This window comes from Oratosquilla oratoria, chromosome 21 (genome assembly GCF_046742065.1).
Source record: "Oratosquilla oratoria isolate Oo_2021 chromosome 21, ASM4674206v1, whole genome shotgun sequence".
Classification (NCBI taxonomy): Eukaryota; Metazoa; Arthropoda; class Malacostraca; order Stomatopoda; family Squillidae; genus Oratosquilla; species Oratosquilla oratoria.
In genome coordinates this window covers 45,042,338-45,050,471 of record NC_134797.1, presented here as the reverse complement: position 1 = coordinate 45,050,471, position 8,134 = coordinate 45,042,338, and the positions used below count along the sequence as shown (strand labels likewise).

Genomic DNA, 8,134 nt, shown 5'->3' with positions numbered 1-8,134 from the left:
CTGAAGTGGCTTGGGTCTACCTCATGAAGTGTGAGTAACCCAATGGAGGAAGTACCGAAAGGTCTAGTTATGTACAACGGTATTAGTAGTCGGTAGCGATACATATACAAGATTCTACCTAACTTTTTTTTTCTAACTGTGATGTTTTCCTTTTTCGTCTGACCTTAAGGAAATGTTTATTTGTGTCACGTGATAAAAGAGTGAATGTGTCTTGTATCGTGTGTCTTCAGCCTAGTTGGCCTCAAGGGTGACATCGTCTTCTCCTTCAGTGAAGAAGAGGACCTCAAGATGCTAAAACGACTTAGAGGGTTTTTTAAATGTGACTTATTTATACATATGCTTTTATGCAATTGACCAATAAACATTTCGTAAAAAGAAAACTATGGTTTTAATTAAACGGGTGTTGGGTGCCTTGGTTGGTCCTTGGTATATAGATGGATAATATTGAATGTGATGTGGCTTGTTGGTAGAAAGTGCATTTCGAGTTATGTCCCCAAGTTCACGCCTTAATCTACCTTCACCGGTCTTGGAATCAATTGTGAACGAGTACAGGCCTGTATTACTAAGGAGTCGAAGGCGTGGCTGGAAAAGAGCTATCCAACCAATTACATGATCCCAAATCTTATTGTACAGTCACGAGGAAAATTTTTGACCAACCCAGAGTTTTTCATGATACAAAACTCAAAATCTTTTGAATTTTAATTTCTTCATCTATTCAAGAAAATTACCCAACTCTAAACTAAACACTAAGTAGGGAAATATATTAGTCGACAAAAAAAATCTTATTGACGTCGTGAAAACTGTAACTCGAGCCAAAGCTTTTGCTCGTGATTGTATATCTTCAATGATAAAACACCAATACCAGCAATGCCTCAACACCAAATCCTGAACGACAAAACACCAACATCTCTAACATGATTTCTCCCCAACTTCCAATACAGAAGAGGACTATTAACCAAACCATAAATTCATTTATCTACATACCAATTGCTTCTTCCCTCTTATAATGGAGGTAGCCAGCCAAGGCACGCACTCACTCTCACCTATCCTCCACTCATAGCTTCCCTTTCATCTTAGCTCCTCCTGGATGAAAGGATATCTCTGTCTCCCGTCCAATGCCTGTTTATAATTAGTGCATCAAGGAAAACTACAAACAACTTTAAACTAACTAAACTAGCATATGAAATGTAAGATAACACACGGCAACGGCGCGAGATTGTCTACAAGTATAGAAGTGCTGGTAATCTACAGTCCGTAACAACAGCAACAATAGTCCTCAGTACCTCGGTCAGGCCTCCATAGACTAAGCGCAAACTGAGAGGCAAAGGCAGAATTCCTGTTGTTGAACTGAAGTACAGTTTGAACTTTTTCTCACGTGAAACGATGGCGTAGTATATCTAGAATCACCTCTGGTGAGAGAAAAGCTCAAACTGTACTTCAGTTCAGTAACAGGAAGTTTGCCTTTGCTGCGTGGCCTGTGTCGCCTGCGTCTCAGTTTGCGCTTAGGCTAACTTCCTATTAAAAGGAAGCCACAGTAATTTCCTACAAACCCCTTTCACTAAAAAAATCTCGTTTGATAGATAAAATATAAGATAACGTAAGATAACAGTGTGAAATTGTCCACAGAGAAGCGCCGGTCAACCAATGACCTTAACCTACGATACATGTCCCTCCATGTTGGATATGGGAATATCTAAACATACATACATACCCTCGGGAATGACAAAGTATTAGATGACCCTGTGTGTTCTCTATCCCATTCTTGTCGTGGATGTGTGGGGATCTTGAGACACTGTTGTCTTCTTCGGTGGGTTTATTTTTGTTCGTCTGCCATTATGCGAGGTATAAGTACAGAAAAATAAACAAATGAAGGCTCCGTCCTCATATGGTGTTTAACTCGTCAATCTTGTCGGCAACTGCCACTTTCATGAAAAAAAATAAAAATAAACAACATACAAATGTACTACGTAGCGAACGAGTATCGCGGTTGTCTAATTCGATCCTATTTATAATGGATCAAATAACTATGCATGAATACCAAATACATAACACTTACTTCCCCCTGAAAAAAAATGAAGTCCTGAATACAAAAATATGTGATACTCAATCTCTTACATGTTAATCGTATACAAATCTACGGGTGTAGGAGGAATTCCTTTTTTAGCCCTGGGAGGAATATCGGCACTACCTAGGGAAACAACTGGTTTGTTGACATGACCGTAATTACTAGCCTTGACCTCTGGTTGTACGGGGGTAGCTGAAGCTACCATAGGCTCTTTAACAACTTCCATGGAAGCATCATGGCTATTACTGAATGAAGGAGTTAACTGATCAACATGTCTCATTACCGAATTTCCTTTTGCTTGTACTTGACAATATACATTCCCCAATCTATTTGTAACTGTACCTGGAGTCCATTCCTCTGTGCCATAAGACCGTACCAGAACTGGTGAAGACTCTGGAAACTCTCTTACTTACTTCTGACATCTGGATTGTTACTAACCTGCATGTTCCATTTTACTTTGGAAGTTTGGTAACAATAAATAAAGTTTATTTCTAAGTATTCTTCTCATCAAGGGCTGTGAAGGTGGTACTCCTGTAGTAGCATGTGAAATAGTTCTATACGCTAAAAGAAAATTAGATATATGTAAGGAGTAGTCCTCACTCCCAGCTCTCACTCCCGTCCTCACCTCTTCTCTGGCCGTCTCATGTCCTTACTGATCCGCAAGTGGTCCCATGGGATACTCTGGCGTCCCCCAGCCACGTGACTCGATCCAGAGCTTCCTTGAGACCCACAAGTGGGACAAAACCTCCTTGAGGAAACACGTGCAGTACCAGCATCGGCCAGCGATGACTAGTCTGCACCTCGGCCAGCCACGTGATGAACTTGGATTTATTGAGGAACGCATATCCTCTGTCTTTGTGAGTCACCAGCGTCAGAACGTTTTGTCTCCGACTTCCCGCGCATCACACTTGACCTCACGCCAATTAGGAGTACGGGCCGTGACCTGCCCGTGTATATAAAGGCTGAACGGATGCCAACGATTCAGATCGCCTCGGAGAATCATACCTGGCTCGGTATTCCTTGCTTTCTCACTTCCCCCCCCTCCCCCGCAAGACCAAGTTGGAACACGACTTGAAACTCATAGTCATCTCCCTTGCCGTCTCGTCCCCTCCCCCTTTTCTCGCCCTTGGTGACCCCTATCATAACATTGGCGCCCATTATTCATTGCTAAATAAAGCCAACTCTCTCTCCATCAGAGTTTGCCTCAACCAGCCTAATATTGGCTGTCCAATGTGGGGTAAGACTACCAGCCTAACAATTGTCTGCCCAACGTTTGGGCCCCCGACCCCCAACTCTAATGCTCGACGACTGCCAGATCGACTGCCACTACTTGTCGGCCAGATCGACTGCCGCCATTGGTCTGCTAGATCACCTGCCTCTTCTGCCTATCAGCAAGACTGCCAGTTCACCTACCAGGTCTACCCTCTACCAGCTTGCCTGCCCACCAGCTTGACTGCCGTTGCTGCCTGCCAGATCTACCGACTGCCAGTTTGACTCTCTATATTCTCGCCTAACACAATCTGCCCCCGCTCGTCTGCCAGATCGACTGCCACCATTTCTCTGCCGGATCGACTGCCGCCATTGGTCTATCAGATCACCTGCCGGCGTTGCCTGCCAGTACGACTGCCAGTTCACCTAACAGATCTGGCGTCTGCCAACTCGCCTTCCCAACAGTTCGACTGCCGTCGCTGCCTGCCAGGTCTATCGACTGCCAGTTCAATTCCCTACACTCTCGCCTAACAAAGGTATCTGCCGCCGCTCGGATGCCAGATCGACTGCCGCCACTTGTGTCGGTCAGTTCACCTACCAGGTCTGCCGTCTGGCGGCTCACCTGCCCACCAGCTCGACTGCCGTCACTGCCTGTCAGGTCTGCCGATTGCCGGTTCGATTGCCTACACTCTCGCCTACCACAGGTATCTGCCGTCACTTGTCTGCCAGATCGACTGCCGCCGACTTCTGCCACTTGTGTGGCAGATCGTCTGCCACCACTGCCCACCAGCTCGACTGCCATCGCTGCCTACCACGCCTGCCGACTGCCAGTTCGACTACCTATGCTTTCGCCTACTATAGATATATTCATTGCCTACCGCCACCTCCACTAGATCATTTAGCAAACTAGAGCTGTGAGCGTCCCCACCTTGACCCACCCACACGCTCAACGGAGATCACAAGATCCCGCACCTCGACTTCGGTAAAGCTAATGACTAGCAACCTCGACTGTCAATTCCACGACGCCTTGGGTAGCCTAACGCCCCACCCACTAACCACGACCATTCTCAAGTGTCTATCTCTTCAGGGAGATGTTGCAACCACGCTTCAATGCCACTGTGCGACGTGATCCCAGGACGCGTTCCAGGCACGAGATCCCCTGAGCAGCCTCCCGAGATGCATCAACCTCTTCGACGTCATCCACGACGTTTAGGACAACCCCGGTCCCACAGGAGTAGCCGAGTGCCCCGAGGCTTGCTACCCTGTAGCTATCCCTGCAGTCTGATGGCCAGCTCTACCCTCGCCTTCAAGTTCCGGCCCAGTCGTGAGGACAACTCCCTTGACGATTTCTTGTCGAGGCTCCACGCAACTTCACTTCCAGGCTCGTCTTCTGCGATGTGTGTTAGTAGTCCTAACTCCTGGTCCTCATTCCCGTCTTCACCTCTTCTCTGGCCGTCTCACGACCTTACTGATCCGCAAATGGTCCCATAGGACACGCTCGCGTCCCCCAGCCACGTGACTCGACCTAGAGCTTCCTTGAGACCTACGGGTGGGACAAAACCTCCTTGAGGAAACACGTGCACTACAAGCGTCGGCCAGCGATGACTAACCTGCACCTCGGCCAGCCACGTGATGATGAACACTGGATTCATTGAGGAACGCATACCCTCTGTCTTCGTGAGTCACCAGCGTCAGAACATTTTGTCTCCGACTTCCCCCATAATCACACTTGACCTCACGCCAATTAGGAGCACAGGTCATGACCTACCCGTGTATATAAAGGTTGAACGGACGCCAAATATTTAGATCGCCTCGGAGCATTATACGTGAACCCGGCTCAGTGCTCCTTGCTTTCCGACCTCCCCCCCCTCCCGCGCAAGCAGACCAAGTTGGGACACGGCTTGAAACTCACAGTCGTCACCTCCCTCGCCGTCTCGTCCCCTCCCCCTTTTCTCGCCCTTAGCGACCCCTATCATAACATTGGCGCCCAATATTCATTGATATATAAAACCAACTTTCCATAAGACTTTGCCTCAACCAGCCTAATATTGGCTGTCCAACGTGGGGCAAGACCACCAGCCTAACAATATACATGAGGTAACATTTGATACAGTAGCCTGTCTACAGTTCATATTTTCATTTAAAGGTTGCACACACCTTTCAGCCTCCCCATTAGTGGGTAATCCTGTTTTAGGACCCAAAATAGCCAACAATGGATTGTCATTTGTCACTTGTGTGAAATGTTATCTACCATATAAGTTCATGTGGAATTTCCTTATTCCACACACTAATGCTAAACCGTCTGTCTTTATCTGAGAATAGTTCATTTCTGCTCTGTTCAATACCCTAGAAGCAAATGCTATTGGTCTCCCACTACCATCCGGCATGGAACGTGCCAGGACGGCTCCTACACCTACCGACGACGCATCATAGACATATAAGACAGGTATATAATTTTGAAAATGTACAAGGAAATATGGAGAGGATATATTTTTTTCTTTTGCTCAACAGCTTCTGACATTGTGCCGACCAGCGCCTTGGCATTTCTTTTTTTTTCATCACTTTATGTAATGATGGATGGATGCCATGCAGAATGTCTGAAAAAGGGAGGTTCAGTGATGGTGGACTGGTTGGTGAGGTTATTTAATGTTTGCTGGAGAGAGGGTAGAGTACCGGAGGACTGGAGAAGTGCCTGTATAGTTCCTCTTTACAAGGGAAAAGGGGACAAGTGTGAATGTAGTAGCTTCAGAGGGATTAGCCTGTTAAGTGTAGTAGGGAAGGCTTATGGGAGGATCTTAATTGAGAGGATTAGGAGAGGAACAGAAGGAGTAATTGGTGAGGAACAGTGTGGATTTAGGACAGGTAGAGGTTGTGTAGATCAGATCTTTGTGGTAAGACAGATATGTGAGAAAGCTATAGGAAAGGGGAAGGATGTTTTTTGGGCTTTTATGGATCTGGAAAAGGCATATGATAGGGTAGACAGAAAGGCACTGTGGGAGGTTATGCAGATTTATGGGATAGGAGGAAAGCTTTTGGGAGCTGTCAAGAGTTTTTATGAGAGTAGTAGAGCATGTGTCAGGATTAGAAATGGAGAGAGTGAGTGGTTTGAAGTAAAGGTGGGACTTCGTCAAGGATGCGTTATGTCACCCTGGCTGTTCAACTTATACATGGATGGGGTGGTGCGAGAGGTGAATGCTAGGGTAGTGGGTCAGGGATTGGAGATGGTTAAAGAAAATGGAGAAAAGTGGGAGGTGAGCCAGCTGTTGTTTGCGGACGACACTGCGCTTGTGGCAGGGTCAGAGGAGGGATTGAGGAAGCTGGTGGCAGAGTTTGGGAGAGTATGTGATAGAAGAAAGCTAAAGATAAATGTGGATAAAAGTAAGGTGATGAGATGTACAAGGGGTGAAAGTGGCAGTAGACTGGAAGTGAACATTAAGGGAGAGCGACTGGAGGAAGTGGATAGTTTTAGATACTTGGGTGCAAGTGTAGCAGGAAAAGGTGGAGTGAAGGTGGAGGTAGAATGTAGATTGAGAGAAGCGAGTAAATGCCTTGGTGGTTTAAAGAGTGTAATGAGGAATAGACATTTGGGAATGGATGCGAAGAGGAGACTGTATGAAGGAGTGATTGTGCCAACAGCACTGTATGGGGCAGAAACGTGGAATATAAGAGAAGAAGAGAGAAGGAGTTTGAATGTGTTTGAGATGAGGTGTCTGAGAAGTATGGTGGGGGTTACTAGGCTAGATAGAGTGAGAAATGAGGAGGTGAGGAGGAGAACAGGGGTGAAAAAGGATTTGGGAGATAGGGTTGATGAAAGAATATTAGGATGGTTTGGACACATGGAAAGAATGAGTGAAGAAAGACTAGTAAAAGAGGTATGGAAGGCAGATGTGGAGGGAGTGAACATGAGGGGACGTCATAGGATGAGGTGGATGGATGGGGTGAAGGGGGCTTTGGGGAAGAGGGGAATGTCTGTTGAGGAAGGAAGGGAGAGGACGGAAGACAGAGGTGAGTGGAGAATGGTTGTATATGGATGATGTTGTGACTGCATGAGGAGGAATAGGCGGGGGGGGGGGGCCGGGGTAGTATGTGTGAGTAAATTTTGACGCAGCCCGAAGGGATTTCTCCCCGTCCTCGCCTTATATGCAGAGGGGGACGGAGAGGGGGGGGTCGCCGATTAAATGAAGCGGCCTTGCTGTGGATGTACTGTGTCTTGCGACACTGCTTCTGACCCAGGGCGGTGGGCAGGGTGCAGGGATGACCCGTCATCCAGGAGGTGCTCAGATGAGAGGGAGGGTGGGAGGGGTGTGGAGTGTATTTAGGGATGAAATGGGTGGGAGTGTTTTTATGCCTTTCCCTTTTTGGCTACCTCCCTTGTAAGGGGGAAAAAGCCTTGGTATATGTATGTATGTAATGAGCAATTGTTGCTAAATCCTTTAAAAATCTACCATAAAAGGAATTATTGTAATTCCTTCACATGTTCAGGTGTCTTGTCATCCTGAATTGCTCTGACATTGTTTTGGGTCTTGTGTATGTATACCCTGTCCATCTAAGATAAATCCCAAGTACTCTACTGATGGTACTTGCAATTGACATCCATTTTCGTGTACCTTCAGACCGTTTTCCTGCATACGATGTAGCACAGCTTTCAACCTGGTCTGGTATTCATGGATATCTTTACCAGCTATTAAAATATCATCTATGAAACAGAAAACTCCTGGCATACCAGGAATACTAGTTGGCATACTACAAGACTACTAGCTACTCCACAAGGCAATCTCTGAGGACGAAAGAGTCCTAAGTATGTACTAAGAGTAAACGCTTCTTGTGATTTCTTATCCATAATCAGTTGCTGAAAAGCAT

The 8,134-nt window shown here is 46.4% G+C and overlaps 1 protein-coding gene across 3 annotated transcripts in view; it reads left to right on the top strand.

Annotated features, from left to right (window-relative positions):
- The window catches only part of Prestin (solute carrier family 26 member prestin), a 230,624-nt gene extending 230,281 nt beyond the window's left edge, over positions 1 to 343 (top strand). For all 3 annotated transcript variants that reach the window (XM_076204796.1, XM_076204797.1, XM_076204799.1), the window contains one exon: positions 1 to 343. This exon is cut by the window's left edge and continues 6,882 nt beyond it. The gene's annotated coding sequence lies outside the window, so the exon portion shown is untranslated.
- The last annotated feature ends 7,791 nt before the right edge of the window (positions 344 to 8,134 follow it).